Source organism: Suricata suricatta, chromosome 12, assembly GCF_006229205.1.
Source record: "Suricata suricatta isolate VVHF042 chromosome 12, meerkat_22Aug2017_6uvM2_HiC, whole genome shotgun sequence".
Taxonomy (NCBI): domain Eukaryota; kingdom Metazoa; phylum Chordata; class Mammalia; order Carnivora; family Herpestidae; genus Suricata; species Suricata suricatta.
The window spans coordinates 36,293,732-36,313,606 of NC_043711.1; the positions used below are offsets into that span (position 1 = coordinate 36,293,732).

Genomic DNA, 19,875 nt, shown 5'->3' on the forward strand with positions numbered 1-19,875 from the left:
TTCTGTTGGTTGCCTATTAGTTTTCTTGATTGTTTCCTTTGCCTTGCAGAAGCTTTTTATCTTGATGAAGTCCCAAGAGTTCAGTTTTGCTTTCATTTCCCTTGCCTTTGAGGATGTGTCAAGTAGGAGATTGCTGCTTTGGAGGTCTAGGAGGTTTTTTCCTACTTTCTCCTAGAGGGTTTTGATGGTTTCCTGTTTCACATTCAGGTCCTTCAGCCATTTTGATCTTATTTTTGTGTATGGTGTAAGAGACTGGTATAGTTTCATTCTTCTACATGTTGCTGTCCAGTTTTCCCAGCACCATCTGCTAAAGAGGCAATCTTTTTTTCCATCGGATATTCTTTCCTGCCTTGTCAAAAATTAATTGACGTACATTTGTGGGCCCAGCTCTGGGTTCTCTATTCTATTCCATTGGTCTACACATGGAATATTTTCTAGCATCATAGACCATATGTTCAGCCACAAAGCAAATCTTAACAAATTCAAGAAGGCTGAAATTATTCTAAGCATCTTCTCTGACCAGAATGGCATAAAACTAGAAATGAATAGCAAGAGGAAAACTGGAGAATTCATGAATATATGGAGCTTAAGCAATACTCTCTTGAATGATCATTGGATCACAGAAGAAATTGAAAGGGAAATAAAAGTTTTTTAGAACACATAAAAATGGAAGCACAACATACCAGAACTTATGTGAAGCAACAACATGGTTATAAGAGGAAATTTCATAGCAATAAACACATTAAGAATCAAGAAAGAAAGAAAGAAGGAAAGGAAGAGAATCAAGAAAGATCTCAAATAAACAACCTGATTCTATATCTGGAGAAATCAAACAATGAAAAACAAATCAAGCCCAAAGTTAGCAGAATGAAGGAAAAAATAAAGATTAGAGCAGAAGCAAATGAACTAAAGAACAGAAAAGCAATGGAAAATATTAACCAAACTAAAAACTGGTTATTTGCAAAGATAAACAAAATTGATTAATCCTTGGAAAACACAGAAATAAAGCTCGTTGGCATGGGTCCTTGTAATGTTTTCTTTTGAAATCATACCGAAAGTGGAAGCAACAAAATAAAATACAACAAAATGGGGCTACATCAAACTAAATATCTTTTTTCACCACAAAGAAAATGATCAAAAAAGTGAACAACCAATGGAATGGGAAAAAGTATTTTCAAACCATATGTTGGATAAGGGGTTAATATCCAAATATATAAAGAGCTCCTATAACTCAATAGCAAAAACAAACAAATAATCGAATTAAAAATGAGCAAAGACTGTGAGTAGATATTTTTCCAAAGAAGTTAATGAATGCCAATTGGTACCTGAGAAGATACTCAACTTCACTAGTCATTAGGGAAGTACAAATTAAAATCACAGTAATAGTTCGCCTCACACCTGTTAGAATGGCCATCATCAAAAAGATAAGAGGTGCTGGCATAGACACGGAGAAAAGGGAACCCTTGTGTACTGGTGGTGGGATTGTAAATTGGTGCAGCAACTATGGAAAACAGTATGGAGATTCCTCAAAAAAATTAAAAATAGAACTACTATGTAATCCAGCACTTTGACTCCTGGGAACATACCCAATGGAAACAAAAACTCCTGTTCATAGCATCATTATTTATAATATCCAGACATGGAAACAACTGAGTGCCCATCAGTGGGGGATGGATAAAGAAGTTGTGCTGTATATGTACAATGAAATATTAATCAGTCATAAAAATATGGAAAGTCTTATTATAAAATCATGGACAGAACTTGTTAAGTGAAATAAGTCAGAGAAAGACAACTCTTATATAATCTCACTTATAGGTGGAATCTAAAAAAAAAAACCACCAAACTTATAGCAGAAGTCAGATTTGTAGTTAACAGAGGCAGGGAGTTGATGGATGGGGGAATTGGATGCAGGTGGTCAAAAGATACAAACTTGCAGTTACAAGATAAGTACTAATATGTAATGTACAACATGATGACTATAATTAACACCGCGGGAGGATACACAAGAAAGTTGTTAAAAGTGTAAATTCTGAGTTCTCATCACAATGTAAATTTTGTTTTTTTAAAAAAATTTTAATTCCAATATAGTTAACATATGCTATTATGTTAGTTTCATGTGTACAATATATGATTCAGTGACACCATACATCAGCCAGTGCTCATCACAAGCACACTCCTTAATACCCACCACCTATATCATACATTTCCCCTACCTCCCTGCCTCTTGTAACCATCCGTTTATTCTCTATGGTTAAGCATCTGTTTCTTGGTTTGTCTCCTTCTCTTTTTTCTTGTGCTTGTTTGTTTTGTTTCTTAAATTCCACATATGAGTAAAATCAAATGGTATTTGTTGTTCTCTAAATTATGTTGCTTATCATTATATTCTAGCTCCATCCATATCGTTATAAATGGGAAGATTTTATTTTTTAAATGACTAAATAATATTTCACTATATACAAATATATAATATATATAATATAACATAACATATATAATGTACAATATATATTTAATGGGATGTATATATATCATCTGCTGATGGACACTTGGGTTGCTTCCTTTTTTCTTTTTTAAAAAAAGTATGATGATGGATGTTAAATAAACCTTTTATAGTAATTAGTTTATAATATATGGTAATCAAAGTATCATGCTGTATATCTTAAACTTACACAGTGATGTATGTCAATTTTTTCTCAGTAAAACTGGAAAAATAATTAACTAAATGCTGTCTAAAAAGATATACTTTATATTCAAAGATAAATAGGTTGAAAGTAAAAGAATAAAAAAGATATACTACAAAAAAGTAACCCCGCAATCTGAAGTGTATCTACTAATATTAGACAAAACAGACTTTATGACAAAGCTTGTTACTAGACACACAGAAGGATATTTTATGATGATAAAAGGTTAATTTCACCAAAATGATATAATAATTATAAACACATGTAAATCCAGTAATATGGTCCAGAATAGATGAAGCAAAAATTGATAGAATTGAAAGAGAATTAACCAATTCAACATTAATAGTTGGAAACATCAGTGCTATATGTTATATAATAGCTAAAACACCTAGAGAGAGAACGAGCAAGGAAACAGAAGACTTAGCCAACACTAAACAAAGTAGACCTATCATACTTCTATAGAATTCTTCACTCAGTAACTACACAATATGTATTGTTAAGGGTATTGAGAACTTTTTCCAGAAGAGACTATATATACACTCGAAAGAGTTGAAATCTTAAAAAATATGATGTTCCTTGGCAACAATTGAATGATACAGAAAAATAGGCAACAGAAGTCTATTTGGGAAATCCTAGAATGTGTGGGAATTAAACATTACCTTCCTAAATAACCTAAATAACCAATAAGTCAAAGAAGAAATGATGAAGAAAATTAGAAAATAGTTCAAATGAAAAAGGAAAAAGTATACATTATTAATATTGAAATGAAAATATTAACAAAATACCAGCAAACCAAATCCAACAACATATAAAGAGAATTATATGTCAGGATCAAGTGGGATTTATCTCACACTTATACAAGGCTTGCCTAATATTAAAAACCAATCAATGTAATACACAACATTTATAGAATGAAGGGAAAACCCCCATTTTATTATACTAATAGATGCAGATAAAACATTTCACAAAATCTAAAAATCCTTTCATGATTCAAAACACTCTCAACAAACTTGAATAGAAGGGAATTTCCTCAACCTGGTCAAGACAATCCACCAAAACGCCATAGCTAACATTATACTTAAGTATGAAAAACTGGTGTCACCCCAAGATCAGGAAAACAACAAGGAAATCCACTCTCATCAGTTTCTTTCTGCATTGCATTGGAGGTCCTAACCAAGACAATTAGGCAAGTAAAAGAAAAGGAAATAAAGAGATAACATATGATTCATGGGGCAAAAGTATAGTCTTTTCAACAAACAGTGCTAGAACAACTGGATGTCCACATGCAAGAGAATGAGGTTGGATCTCTACCTCATGCCATTGACAAAAATCAATTCAAAATGGATCAAAGACCTAAAGAATTAAATGAAAAAACTCTTAAGAAGAAATAAGTATAAATTAATATTTGTGGCTCCTGATATTTGACAAGTATGAAACCAAAAGCACAAGCAACGAAAGAAAAAAAATAGACAAATTGGACTCCATTAAAATTTAAATACTTATTCTTCAAAGTATATGATCAAGAGAGTATAAAGACATCCCACAGAAAGGGAGAAAAGATTTGCAAATTATATATCTGTTGATGGACTATATGCCAAATATGTAAAGAACTTCTACAATTAAAAAATTAAAAGACAAAAGCCTAATTAAAAATTGGGGGAAATATTTGGATAGACATTTCTCCAAAGTAGTCAATAAGCACATGAAAGATGCTCAACATCATTAATTATTCGTATATTTCATACCCCAATTCAAAGTGATTTTGTAACTATCATCATAGTGATATCCATTGGTTTTATAATAGGTATAATCACTCAAGAAAATCTAGAGCTGTGTGATCCAATATAGTAGTCACAAGCCACATGTGTCCACTTGCATTCAAATTCAAATTCAAATTAAACACAATTACAGTTTAGTTCCCTGGTTGCACCAGTACATTTCAGATGCTCAGCACAGTTGGCTACCATATTGGACAACACAGAACATTCCCATCATTGTAGAAAGTTCTACTGGACATTACTGGTTTTGAGAGAGGGAGAGGAGTAAGTAGAGTACAGAAGGAAGGGAAAGAGAATAGTGAAGGGGTCTAAAATTTTTTTTTAAATCTTGTGAATTCCAAAACTTTCTGAAAGTGGGGCTCTGTGCTGACAGCTCTGAGCCTGGAGCCTGTTTTGGATTGTCTCCTTCTCTTTCTCTGTTCCTCCCCTGAACACACTCTGTCTCTCTCTCTCTCTCTCAAAATAATAAACATCACAAAAATTTAAAAAAAATGATACAAGCAAATATAAAATTATAAATATGATAATCACTCTGATGGAGAGATATCTGGACCAGTGAGAGCATATGGGGGCTGTGCTTGATTGACCTACCCTGGAGCATCTTTTCTAAGGAATGGGGTAACTGAGATGTGTTTTGAATCAATAGATTAAAGAAAAAGAGAAGATTTTCTTATTACTCAGTGACCGAAATGAATGAAATCTTGCCATTTGCAGCCAGAGATTCTTAAATACAGAGAACAAACTGAGGGTTGCTGGAGGGGATTTGGGTGGGGAGATGGGCTGAATGGGTGATGGGCATAAAGGAGCAGGAGCACACTTGGGATGAGCACTGGGTGTTGTATGTAAGTGATGGATCGCTAAATTCTCCTCCTGAAACCATTATTATACTATATGTTAATGAGGATTTTAAATATATATACAAAATATCAGTCTCTACCCCAGAAAGACTGTATTAAAATCTGTATTTAACAAGATCCATAGGTGATTAGTAGGCATAAAGTTTGAGATGCATAGTTGATACCACAAGTCTACAAACTATGGATTTCAGGCAAGATTCTTCCACTGCCTGTGTTTCTACAGAGAGCTTTGTTGGAGCACTATTTTGCCTGTTGACTTACTAAACATCTGTGACTGCTTTCCTGCTGCAGTGATGGAATGGAGACATTGCCACAGAGTTGGTTTTTCTGGCGAAGCCAAAAATGTTTACGGTCTGGCCCTTTACACAGAAGTTTTCTGACCCCTAGTTCATATTATGCTGTACCTCAAAGACAGCATTAAGGATTTGGCACTTATTCTAAAAGCAGAGAAAACCTGTGAAGACTTCACTTTTGGAAGGATTGCTCTAGCTGCAAAAATAAAAGGCACATCAACAGAACTTGCTCCAGAGGAGGTTAGGGTCCATTGAGGACCCACTTTTTTCTCCCAGATTGGTTGTTGACTCCTTTCATTAGGAAATGGCTATATTATCACCTCATTCTTTGTTGTTGTTAACTCCTTAAGTGCCTGGCAGTGTGCTATTTAGCTAGTGTGTAGTGAATAGCTTGACCTGATAATTGCCACTCTAAGGAACTTATTTTGTCAGCACTTCAAAAATCAAAATATCAGGATGCCTTATTTACTTTCAGCAGTTTTATTGACATCCTAGCTTTATTTTTGGTATGGAACCTAGGCTAGTACATTAGAAGGCAAGCCCTTGGCTACTTTGTGAGTTTGAAGAGAGCCAGGAAGATGGGAATATGATTCCAGTTTCCAGTATGAATAGGACTGCAGAAAGAAGCCCCTCTGAGCTTCAGATTCTCTCTCAATGACATGAAAAAATAGGGACTGTTTATATTTAAGGTTCCCCAAACCTTGGGCATCCTTTTGTCATTAGAGTTGCACAAGGTGACAAAAAGGAGATACTAGCCAAGTCTCTGGCTTATCTGACTCAATTGCCTGTATATTTTGTGTACTTAGAACTGTTCACACATTATACACAAAGTACAGTTGATGAGAATATAGGAAGAAAAGACAACTCTGCAGTCACAAAAGAGCTTTTCTGAATTATGCCTTACTTTAGGTTTTAAATTCTTCTCCCTTTATTATTTATTATTTATACAGATATAAATAATTTATTAAATATTATACAGATAATTGAACACTACTGGCTTATTCACAATAAGGCCAAATTATTTACAATAAGACCAAATTTTTCTACCAATTAGGCATGATTGTGTAGACTTTGGCCTTACTGGCTGGTTAGCTTCTTTTCATGTCATGAGCTGGCAGTATTTGAATGAGTTGAATATTCAGTGAAGAGCAGTTAGATGTTTATAAACTCACCATGACAAATGGACATGCCATCACATCCACAATACAATCAAAGGAAAGTGTTTTGAGAAAGTGTTGGGTAATGGTTTCTGGAAGAGGTCATAACTTGGTGTATCAAAGCAAGGAAGAGCTTTAAGGATAATAAATTACTTTGAGCACAGATAGGTTTTGAGCAGTGTTGCCATCTCCTGGGCAATATGCCTGTTCCAGAAGTGCTGTTTCAATGCATAAAAAGGCAGTTTGCAAGTTAAGCAGACTGTCTAGTGGATAGTACTAAAGGAAGAAGGAATATTGTGAAGTCAACCTTATAATATTTTGTGGATGTCATTTCTTGGCATTACCTCCCATCAATTGTCATGGATGGCATTCAATTAAAACATTATCTCATCAAGTTGTATTATATTAGGTGCTGTGGAAAATGTAGAAGCAGTGCCAGCTTCATGAGCTTGTGCCTTATGCATCTGTGCACCACCTCACACTGAAAGCACCCAGTGTTTAGTTTAATGCTGTGATGTTTCCATCTGGAAATTTTGAGTACATTTTAGACAAGGAATGCTGCACTTTTGTTTTCACAAGATGCCACAAATTATGCAGCTTGTTCTGTATAGAAGATTGTGGAGTCTGTTTCTTGCCTCAAGTTCCTTACAACATTGTGTCTTGGAATCATGTTGAGACAGTAATATAGGAAGTTGATTAATTTTTCTTAGCTTTGGTTTCTTCCCTTTGTGTATAAAAATACTGCCAGGGATGTAGTCTAAGGGAAGAAACAGAGCAATTAAACTATTTAGGTGATATTTCCAAAGTAAGGAATCAAGTCAGGAGATTCAGACTTCCTCTCCTGAGTTTCATTCCACTGAGAAAGGACTTCATGAGCAAGGCTTCCTGCTGAGTTCAAAATAGGATTCAGCCACAGACTAGTGGTATCACATCTCCAGTTGCTAGGAAACTCGAGAACATCTGGATGTATTGAAAAAGTGCCCCCGGGGGAATGAGATCTGGACAAGGCTGTGACAGAAAGATTCATCAAAAATGGGAACAGCATGATCAGACAAAGCAAAGGTCAGCTCCGTAATGCCATATTAAAAACTCCTGGGACCATATCCATTTTGTAATTCAGGATTTTTCTTCTTTTGAAAGGTAACAGGATGCATATTTCATTGATTGTGTAAAATCTCCCTAGCATGTCTGAGCACGACTTTATAATCAAGTGTGTTAATCTTTCTGCAGGGAGAGAATTGTTCATGCCAAGTAAGAAAATTTAAAGACTATGAATAGTTTTATGTCAGATTACATCAGGCTTTCCTGCCAAATGTAATCAGGTCAGGTTTTACCACAAAGGGATTACAAACTCTTGGTTTTCAGAGAGTTTGGATTTCAGAATTGTGGATAAGGAATTATGGACCGTTATCAAAAAAGACTTAGGGAAATAGGTCATTAGAATTTATGAGAGAAGCGGTAAGTCATGTATCCCTCAAGCCAGGCTAGGTCTAATGTTTTTCTCCAATGGCTTGTCAGAAAACCCCAGATTTCCTTCCCATGACAGAACACAAACCTCATGCTGAATAAATGAAGGCTTGTAATATGAAGCTATGGGCTTCAGTTCTCAGCTTTTCTCCTCTCCTTCCTGTTGCTACTGCTTGGCAGCTTCTGGAATGCACGGTCTCTCTAGTCATATTTTTGCAGTTGAAAATGGCATTTTAAGAACTGGCCATCCCTAGGATTCATCTGTCATTTTCCCTCTGTGTTCCTTCTATGGCAGTTGGCACAAGTGGCTTGCTTGTCACTGCTGAGATGGGTTTAAAAATCCTTGGCCGAATAGCCAGCCTCTTCATTAGCACACTTCTGGTCCCTGTACCAAATAAAGCCAATGAAATAGACTGATGTTTATGTGGTATTTTTCCCAGGAAAATGGAAATAAGCCCCATTCAGGTTTAATATTGGTTTCTTCATTTATTTTCTGCTTTGCTTGGACCATAAAATCAACCCAGTAGAATCTGTCAAAGACCAAACAAAACTAATCCCATCCTTTTTTTTGTTCTGCTAGGCAAATGGTGCTCAAAAGTATAATCCCTGGACCAGCAGCAACAGCATCACCTGGGAAGATGATAAAAATGTAAATTCCCAGGCCCCATCCCAGACTCACTGAATCAGAAACTCTGGGGATGGGGCCTCACAATCTACAATTTTGATGTTAACAAAAGTTTGTACTAAGTAAATGACTTCCATGTGTATAGAACATCCACTTTTGTTTTAGAACTGTTATGAGTTAAAAATTCTCACTACCCAAGATCCCCTAGAGCTCAGATTGTCATGGGATTCACTTCTTATTAGTGAGATATAACTGGATGGTTGCAACATTTATACAGGGTTGGATAATTAATACAACTCATAAGTGTGTGTGTATGTGTGTGTGTATGTGTAATACATAAATAGAGACCATATATATAAATAAATATCATATAAATATATGATATATTTAGATAGACATATCTAGGTATATATATTCTCCCAGCAATCTAGATATATTAACAGTATCTATCTTATAAATACATCTGTTCTATATATCAGATATATAGATATATTTAAAGATATATAGCATATCTCTATAAATATATATACACATATGTGTGTAGAATGATGGCCTAAGATACAATATAGCAGGAGAAATAAAGCATAGGCAAACATTATGGAGGTTTGAGATACCTAGGCACAGTTTCTCAGTCTTGGAGGACGTACTTCCTCACCAGATAATAAACTACCAAGATACATGTGAGATAGATTCTTCTCAGGGAAGCCAAGGCACAAGTTTACTGAGTTTTTTTAATACCCTAATGGACAAGTAACAAGTAACTATAAAACCAGGTAAATCAGTGCAGCCTATCAATCTACATGTTTGCAATAAACAGTATAGAGAAGCTGGTATAGCATGCCTTCTGGGGAGTTTTGGACTTTAAACATAATATTATAAACCATTAGCCAGTGTGTTTTATCACTTTCTTGTCCAAGGGTCAGCACCATGGTTTCTGGCATGGTCCTGGGCATCCTTGAAATAATAATAGAATGATTATGATCCAATACAAATTAACTCTCTCCTTACATGGTGGAATTTCTAGAAATAATAGTATTTTTCCTGATATAAGGAGGTGAATTTAGCTGGCATACCTCATGTTACCTTCTCCTTTTTTCTTCCTGAAATGCATACACAATATCTGGAATAGAGCAGCCATTGTGAGACCATGAAGAATGGAGTCTACACTAAGGAAGGCTGAAGAGAAAGATTCAGTGAGTTTGGATCTCCATGCCATCTCTGAGACTCTTTCTAGATGTACTAATCAAGAAAGATGGACCCTTAGTCATTTTAGCCACTGTGTGTTGAAGTTTTGTTATTGCAGATAATAGCTATCCTCAAGGAAATAGAGGTATAAGAGGTAGCATGTAACAATGATCTTTCTTGCTATATGAACATGGCCACTCTTATTCTCCCAGCAACCATATGATGTCAAGATTGTATATATCCATTTAGTAGATATGGAAGTAAGGGTTAGAAGAGATGGATTACCCAAAATCTCATGGTAAATGTCAAACCAAAGTTAACTCTCTTCTGGCACGCTTCTTTATGGGTAAGGTAGCAACAAATCCAAGTTTTAATGGACCTGAAAGTTATCAAATTTCAAGGTCTTCTTGGGAGATTTCTGGTAAAGTGAAGGAACTTACTTCTTTTCAACCTCTATTGTTAAGAATAATCATTTTCTAACATCATGCATAATTCCTCCTTAAAAATCTGATATACCAGTGACCAAGATTTAAGATACATTTTGGAAATCTCAAAGCTATTTTATTTTTTCATGGCCACCCCTGGCTTTAATGCAAGCAAACAGATGGTTTCTATATTACCATCTCTTTATACATTGGCTAAATTCTCTTTGTTTTGTGGATATTAGTAGATGTTCAACTTTAGCTGGTGATAAGGGAGTATGTTGCTGAGATGGCATATTTTTACAGTATAATAGTGATTAGGAATTCCTCAAATCATCCTGCCTAGAAATAAGCCTTAGCTCAATGATTTCCCAGGCCTATGAACTTATATCTCAGTCTTGTATAGAAAATTAAGATGAACATAATGCTTATCTCAGAAAAAATTATGTAAAAATTTATGAAAGCAACTCATGCCAAGAACTTTCTTATTAGGAACTTTGTACATAGGTAGTACTTAGTAAAGATTAATGGTGCTTATTATCACCTCTGATGCTGTTGTCTACTATGTATGTGATGCTAGGAAAGTAACCCCTTAGGCCTCGGTTTTCTCATCTGTATAATAATTGGATAGGTTAAATTGTTCTCATTGTATCTGGCTTAGCAATGGAAATTTTATATTCTGCACATGCCTGTATCTATTGTAATCCTGAGGTCACAGATTCTGTTTTGTTAGTATCTGTTTACTTAGTCTATAGTAAACTTAGCACCCAGCAGTCACTCAGCAAACATTTGTTGAATGAACGAGCATTTCCAAATATTTAGCTTCTTAAGAATTTAACTCTATGGGTTATCCATGCAAAAAAGTTGCACAACTGAAGTTGTAAGCAAACATTTCTCTGATAAATGTGACTCTGGTAAAGGAGAACACTTAGTCCTGTTGTGTTGGAGATTGGAAAGGTGGTGTGGTTTCACTTCTGTGCTCACTTACAGCATGATCTAAACCCTACGAATTTTCATCAGGAATTCAAGTTCAAAGTCTTAGGAAGTGTGGTGGAAAACAGCATTAATAGCTATTATGCTGCCTTTTTACCTTTGTATTTGTACCACATAGCCTCATGAGTTTGGGACAATGTCAAACTGTTTTACATTTACTCCTGGTCACTATTGGCTTTAATTCCAACTTCAGCTTTTTCTTACAATTTGACTTTAAAGATGGGCTTTTGTTGATCTGATCTGTCATCCTCCAAACAGTCAAGATTAACCCATCTGGTTAACTAGGCTCTCTTCCTCCTTCCACGTTCTAGATGATGTGGCCTTTACTAAAATTGTGTCTTTTAAGGGTAAAGATATCTGTTCTCTAGGTGAGAGTGGTAAGAGGTAAAATTACCCTTAAAACCTTAAAGCAGGTCCTCAAGTCCCCTTGCCATATCTGGAAATTCCATCAGCCTGTTTACATAGCAGTTCTGAGACAGAAGGCAAAGACAAGTAATGATTTGTCCCCAGCTGACACCCATGATCACTAGACCACAATGACAATGAAAGAGTGTCTAAATTGCCAGTCATATAATGTGTAGAAGGCTTTTTATCACTGAGAAGCAAGTAGCCAAAACTCATCAACAGAATTCCACAGTCCATTTTATTTTCTCTCTGAGGAAAATAATTGACATCATCATTATAAGCCCCAGAGAGGCCTTATTGTATCAGGAACAAACAGCCAGAGATCCAGAACAGGTCACAAAAGTAATAGCCGCTATGGAGATCCAGTAGGATGCCCATCTCCCCATTTCATCTCTGGAAAGAAGACCATAAAAGTAATGAGGTAGTAATAGACTCTTATGCCATTCTCCTCCCCAACCCGCCACCACCTGGCCTTGTCTGGATCTCCACCAGAAACAAATTTCCATTTGTCTTCACAGTTATTTAATTAACATTTTAAACATGAATTTGATCATGCATCTTCCTGCTTAAAACCTTCAGTAATTTCCTACTCCCTTAACATCATTAACATAAAATATAATCTTCTTTCCATGGGCTTTGTGCATAGATAACCCAGAGTCTAATTCTTTTTTTTTAAAATATAGTTTATTTATTTTTGAGACAGAAAGAGATGGAGCACGAGTGGGGAAGGGTCAGAGAGAAAGGGAGACACAGAGTCTCAAACAGGCTCTGAACTCTGAGCTGTCAGCACAGAACCCATGCAGGGCTCGAACCCACAAATGTGAGATCATGACCTGAACTGAAGTTGGACACTTAACGGACTGAAACACCCAGGCGCCTCCCCTCCCCCCGAGTTTAATTTTTAAGAAGCTATATATTTGCAAGCATTCATTCATTCAACAAAAATTTGTTAATTGGCTGCTGTGTGCCAGGCATTATGTTATTGACGGGGTGAGTAAATGTGAACAACACCATGTTGATTTCTAGAATCAAAAATTAATCTTTCTTTTCTTGCCATGTAGAGAGCTAGACATCGAGGAGTCAGAAAATGCCTTGGGTGTGTGGGTATAGTCTGATTATTTCCTGTGAGCCTCTGGTTACTATAAAAATTTCTACCAAAGACAGTGCTTCAGTAAACAGCTTGCCTCTTCCTTTCACCAGGAGGTTCCCCTTGTACAAGGTACAGTTGGAGGTATAGACCAGAACTTGTCACCTTAAGAGAAAGGGTGGGTCAGTTCAATTAAATCCATGTTCTTTATCTCAAATTTCTCACTGGGGAGGAGTGAGTGGGATGCTATGTGTGAGAGATTAGATATCCACATGAAAGGACAATGGGAGCAATGGGAACAATGGGAGATCTATTCTCAACAATATAGGGTCATGGAAACACAAAACACATGAGCTCAAAATTTGAGCAAAACCAGCATGGTCCAAGATTGCCTTGTTTATTTCAACTTAGACACATTTTAAGTCATTAAATGTCCATCCTATCACTTGGGGGCAGTATGTTTTCTTTCAGCTGATATATTCTGTCTTTTACCTTCTCGTAATAGAAAATAATGCTTTGGTTATTAGGTTGGACTACATGAAACTGATTTTATTCAACCATTTTGACACTCAAAAATAGAAATTTTATATAATTGAATCTAATAAACATACTCAAAACATGTTTCAGAATGTAAGAATAAGAATGAGAATAAGTGTTGGCATAGTGATCAATTAATTAATCAATGCTAATAGATTATAGGTATAAATAGTAGATTAAGTGGACTATGGACAATCTATGGAATTGAATCAAACCTGAAGGATCAGGTTTGGGTCTTTTGAATGCTCTGCTTGATTAGGGATTTTTTGTTACAAGTGACAGGGGTCTGGGTTGGAGGGAGGAGAAAGGAAGCGTATTACCAGGACATGGGGCTTTTGAGGAGATTGGGGTCTGTGGGGATAGGAGACGTGTTGTATTTATCTGTGGTTGCCCATGACTATTTGGCTCCAGGCTTACCCTGGCTTTTCTCAGAAGCACAGAAAAGAAAGGGAAGGGGGAAAGAATTTAAGACAATTGATCATCCTTGTAGTCCCCTGGAGGTCCCCAAGACCCTTTCACAGAGTCTGGAAGGTCAGTCTATTTTCATAGTAATACCAAGATGCCATATGTTTTTTCCACTGACTTTGCCAATGCAAAAATAATGCTGCTTTAGTACAAACCAAGTCAGTAGAATCAAATCATATGAGGAGTCTTTGTATTCTTCAAACTATGCATTTACAGTATTAAGAGAACAATGCTAGTTTCACTTAGGACTGTCCTTGATGAGGCAGCAACATTATTAGTTAATTAATTATTTTGTGTGAAGAAATAAGAAACACACATGAAATATTTCTGTTGCAAACCAAGTATGGTCTAATGGTTATCTTGAGGAAATACGGTTTGGCAATTGTTTGAGCTGTGAGCAGAACTCTGCTTTTTTCATTGAACACCATTTTTACTTGAAAGACCAACTGACTGGCACACTGTTGGTATTTGACATTTGGCAGACATTTTCTCTCAAATGAATGAAGTTAGCTTGTCATTTCAAGAAAAACAACTGCCATCACTGGTTGCCGATGGCAAATTTGAGGGTTCATGCCACCATTTTTAGAATTTCAGAAAAGTGTATATTTGCCAATCTGAGCCTGACAGGTTTTCAATGGTTAAAGCTTTTTTTTTAATTTTTCCATAAAAATATGTTGTGAATGTGATGATCTTATTGTTATTTAAATTAATAAATGTTCCCTATATATTTTGAGTTTTAATTTTAACTGTAGCAAATACTGAAAGATATAGTTCTCATAAACAAATGCTGTGTGGGGTCATCAATAGATTTTAGAACATAAAATATTGAGACCAAAAGAGGTTGAGAATGATTTGCGAGAGGTAGTTTTTTTTTCCTTTAAATATGTTTTTCCTTTGAATAAATGGTAAGACTCATGCTTTTTGCTAACCAGCTTTTCCCCATTATTTTTGAACTTCTTTCTCAGTGATCTATTGCTGTGTGTGTGTGTGTGATGTGTGTGTGTGTGTGTTTGTGTGCGTGCATGTGTGTGCACACATGTGTATGTGTTTTTTTCAATTATGAGCATTTAGGTCTGGAAAATATCTTTTCTTCCTTAGATTAATGACACTGCTTCTCAAGAAAAAACAGTGTCTGTTGTCCTGGGAGATTTTTTTTTATATTCTCTGTCTTATAGCACCTAAAATAGGTTCCTTCTCTTTTGGTGGTTTAATTTTATGTTTTCAGTGATTCAGCATATAAGATTATGAAATGGAAAAATAGTATTACGAACTTACATGCAATGAAGAAACCAGAAAGAAAAAATGAAAAAAAAAAGCATTGTCAATGAAAACAGACACTGCATACACAGAATAGCAAGTGCAAAGGCTAGAGATCATTCTGTTTTTGAAAAGTCTTAGATGTTTCCATTTCCCCTGAAATGTCTGTTCTGTGTCCTGCCAGGTACCGATGCTGCTGTGATTACTGCTGACAAGTGTGGCTGTACACAAACTTAATGATAGTATGATTTCTTATATGCAAGATGCACCTAAACCCACACCCATGAGGGAATTCACTTTTATGGGCTCACATACTGACATACTCAACAAGTATTTACCGATGACCATTAAATTATACTTTGTAATGATATTATTAATAACACTGCCAAAGCAGCCAGATCATAGAATATGTGATACAGAGAGGGCTTTGGGGACTGTTATCTTCATAAAAAGTGAGCCTCAGATTACATAGAAACTACTCCATTTGGAAGAGATTATCACTGTAGTTTTCTCAGGTATAGCATTCTGCTTTCACTCTTCAGTCACCAAGTCCCTCTGCTATCTGAGTGATTCCCCCTTACGTAAAATGTTAGGATGGGAATCGAGCAGTTGTTTTTGGTGACTAAAATCTTAACCTGAAACCCCCGTGTATTGAGCAGAGAAGAGCTGCCTGGCTTATAGAAAAGATGAAGAAACTTAAAATCTCCCCTTTGGCTCCCACTCATCTCTGTCTGCTTAGCTTGTGAAATTCTGCAGTGAACCCTGGGACTCTGAGGTGCACTTTGACACCCTTTGGACTAAGGACTGTATAGATCCATTTGCATGTGAGGGCCTTGTCAGAATCTGAATAATTTATTCTAATTAGAGATCCAGTTGGCATCAATTTCAGAATTAAGTGCTCCCCTGGGTGCAGTTGGCAAGGATGGTGGAGAATATGGCAGCTCACTCCCCCCGTTGGACTCATGGGCTAAGACCCATTGTGTACCTACTGAGCCACACCTGTGAGTTCATCTACATCCTGGGCAATGTGGGGTGACCAAAATAGAGACAAACCAACATCTGTCTTTAAGGAGCAGAGAGTCAATTTGGAGAGGCACAACATTAGCCTAAAATCCAATAAAAGGCCAGATACCATAAAGTTACAAAATTCAAGGGTAGATGGTATGGAGCCTTATTAGGCAGTCAGTAAGGACAGATAGGGCACGATGTATCATCCATTTATTCATTTAGGTTTTCAGTATCCATTTACTCCACACCAGTCAATCTGCTTAGTGATAAGGTTATAAAGATAAGCATCCATGGTTCTGGTTTCTTCCTCCTTGGTGCTTGCTATCTAGTTGGCATTGGGTGGAGAGATGCATCAATCAAGTAATTGAAAAAATAAATGTGACATTTCAACTATGTTGAGGTGGACTTTTTCTGGCAGGCGGGAAGGGTGTTCAGAGAAAGCTTCCCTGAGGAAGTGCTCATTAATCTGAAATCAGAAGGATGAGCTAAAATTTAACAAGGGAGTGAGGGCTCAGTGTGGTACAAAATACCTGACTGTGGCTGTCCTTCACTTAATAAAGCCACAAATCAACAACCTTGACTATGACTTCCAGTCTTATTTTCTACTATCTAAGGATTAATCCACTCCTTTGTGCTTTATCATTTGAGAATGATCACATAGAAAACCAGCTGTCTATGACTTACTGAGATTCTTGCTCTTGATTTTCTTTCTGTTGCTAATAATAATATCTCATGTCTCCATAGTGCTTTATATTTACAAAGCACTTGTGCATGCATGTCATATTTTACCCTCACCAAAACCTTATGCAGTAGATATTACCATGCTCATGTCATAGATACAGGAGTGAGGCTTAAAATGACTTTCCTAAGGTCCTGCAACCAGGAAGTGATACAATGTCATTAGAACTTAAACCTTCCATCTCCATATCCTTGGACTACGTAACACATTGAAATGTCATCATTACTCCAGTTTCTTCCTCATTTAGACTGAGAACCCTGATTCCTGCCTCACCTTTTCCACATATAAATCATTCACTGGAGCCTTTGCTTCTTTCATAACTACCTTTTCTTTTTTTTAAGTGAGGTAGCAACACTTGAAATGAGACCAATGCTCTTAATAAGCTTTAAAGTACATACTACAGTATTGTTAAAAATAAACACCATGTTGCACTGCAGATTTATAAAATTTATTTATCTTATATAACTGAAGCTTTGTAACTGTCCAACAGCAAGTTCCCATTCCTCCCTTCTCCCAGCCCCTGACAACCACCATTCCACCTTCTGTTTCTGGGAGTTTGACTATTTTTGATTCCTTACATGACATCAGGAAGTATTTTTCTTTCTGTGACTGATATATTCACTTAGCATAATATCCTCCAGGTTCATCCATATTGTCACATATGGCAGCATTTCTCTTTCTTCTTTTTGTTTAAATGTTTGTTTATATATTTTGAGAGAGAGAAAAAGCATGTGAGAGTGCACAAGTAGGGGACAGAGAGAGAGAGAATCCCAAGCAGGCAGGCTTTGCACTGTCAATGCAGAGCCTTATGCGGGGCTCAGTCCCACAAACTCATGAGTTCAAGACCTGAGCCAAAACCAAGAGTCAGATGCTGAACTGACTGAGCCACCCAGGCATCCCTGGATTTCTTTCTTCTTAAAGTCTGAATACTATTCCATTTTATGTATATATCATATTTTCTTTTTTTTAATCCATTCACTGATCAACATTTATGTTGTTCCAGTATCTTGGATATTGTGAATATTGCTGCAAGCTGTATATTTGATAAGAGGTTAATATCCAAAATATGTAAGGAACTCCCATAACTCAATAGCAAAAATATCCAAATAATCAGATTGAATAGACAAGTCTGCAAAAGGAGGCATAAAAATAGCCCACAGATACATGGAAAGATGCTTAGTGTCACTAATCATCAGGGAATTGCAAATCAAAATCATAATAAGATATCACCTCACACCTTTTAGGATAGATATTATTTAAAAAAATAAATGTTGATGAGAATGTGGAGAAATTGGAACATATGCACTGTTGGTGGGGATGGTGCAGTTGCTATAGAAAACAGTATGGAGATTTTGCAAAACCTTAAAAATAGAGCTACCGTATAATCCAGCAATTCCACTTCTGGGAAGTCACCCAAAAGAACTGAAATCAATATTCAAAGAGATACTTGCATTCCCATAACTACTTTTTAAAGCAGGCTGGCTTTGGTAGGGAACAGCCAAGAAAGGGCTTTGTTTTGTGCCCAGCTCGGCCTTCAAACATCTGCTGAATTCCTTTCTCTGTTCCCACCTGCTGTGTTAAGCAGATTCCATTAGTTTTCTGGTCACTTTGAGATATTCCAGCAATATCATTTTCAGAGATGGAAAATTCAGAAGTCCAGTCTGTCATTCAATTCAGAACTGATCTGCTCTTTTGAGTTTAGGCTTTCTTTGCATTTCACTGACCAGCAATGGGGAAGGAAATGGAGGCTGTTCTTTCTCTACTTTTCCCCCAACTCAGTCTTCTGCTTCTGGCTCCTCTAGAGTTGGGGGTAAGGGGAAACAAAGATGGTAGGAAAGAGGATTAAAGCTACAAATAATTTTGTTTGCATAATTCCAATAGTAATATTGATATATATGGATATATACATCTGTATGTGTGTGTATACACACATATATCCTGAATCATCTGGGTGATCTTCCTATAATTGAATTCAAACACATGCTGTCTAGTTAGAATGACCATTTCATTCCAATTTGCCCAGAATATTCTGAGTTTTAGTGCTGAAAGTCCCACATCTTTCCAAAACCCATCACTCTTAGAAAAAATGGGATGGTTGGTTACCCTAACCAGTACCTAGTACATCCATAAGAGTGCATGTGGAACCACCTGGGGTTCTGCAGATCCCAGTTAAAATTACTTTCACATAGTAAATAGACTGCTGATGTGAAAATCAAGAGAAGTAGCTCCTTTATTTACTAGTAGAAAGACCTTGGGTAAATGGCTTAAATGAAGTCAGTAACTTGTAAAGGAATGAATAGATGAATGTGCATATAGAGCTGTGCATTGCATCTATATTCATGTTTCTCCCTAAGGGTGGTAAGATCAGACACCCATAGGCATTGGTTATTTTATTAAATAAGATCAGTTCCTTTCAGTTTCATCATTATGTCAGTAGATGTTTATGTTAAACTATTTAAAGTTTAAAAGAAATTTTAGTCTATTCAATTATTCATTGAAATAATGAATATAGAGCTTATTAGCATTAGACAATGTTAACTTAAAAACAAAAATATTTTATGTAGCCTTCCCATGTTACATTCAGGAAGATCATTTTTATTAAGTTTAGAATTGATATGAAAGATACCATGAGTATTAGGAATTAAGAAACAAAATCAGGGGCGCCTGGTTGGCTCAGTCAGTTAAGTGTCTGACTTTGGCTCAGGTCATGATCTCACAGTTCCTGATTTCAAACCCTGCATTGGGCTCTGTGCTGACACCACAGAGCCTACTTGGGATCCTCTCTCTGTCTGTCTGTCCCTCTCTCTGCCCCTCCCCCATTTCCTCTTTCTTACAATAAATAAACTTAACAAAAAAAAGAAAAACAGAAGAAACAAATTCGGATAAATAGGATGAGGAGAAGAAGCTATGTTGATGTAG

The 19,875-nt window shown here is 36.2% G+C and overlaps 1 long non-coding RNA gene across 1 annotated transcript in view; it reads left to right on the forward strand.

Annotated features, from left to right (window-relative positions):
* The first annotated feature begins 8,818 nt into the window (after positions 1 to 8,818).
* LOC115275317 overlaps positions 8,819 to 19,875 on the forward strand; it is a 34,010-nt gene continuing 22,953 nt past the window's right edge. The window contains exons 1-2 of the long non-coding RNA XR_003901484.1: positions 8,819 to 8,882; positions 9,988 to 10,051. This is a non-coding gene — a long non-coding RNA (uncharacterized LOC115275317). The remainder of the gene's footprint in view (positions 8,883 to 9,987; positions 10,052 to 19,875) is intronic.